Source organism: Mesitornis unicolor, unplaced genomic scaffold (assembly GCF_000695765.1).
Source record: "Mesitornis unicolor isolate BGI_N332 unplaced genomic scaffold, ASM69576v1 scaffold18284, whole genome shotgun sequence".
Lineage (NCBI taxonomy): Eukaryota > Metazoa > Chordata > Aves > Mesitornithiformes > Mesitornithidae > Mesitornis > Mesitornis unicolor.
Genome location: NW_010179674.1, coordinates 958 through 1194, shown reverse-complemented (window position 1 = coordinate 1194; position 237 = coordinate 958).

Here is a 237-nt window from a genome sequence, read left to right as displayed (position 1 = left end):
GTCGTTTACAGTTGCCCTACATGCCAAGAAAAAAAATACATACTAAAAAAAAAACCATGAAGGAAGCCCAACTCAGCTTATATATATTCTTTGATCAGAAAAAAATATCAACTAGATCAAACTTTTTGCCTAATGTTAAAAATCCCACTTTTTAAAAATAAAAGGATTGTTTGTTGCTTTTTTCTGTTTGAGTTTATTTGTTCAAAATCAATGTGGTTTGTTCATATGGTAAATGAA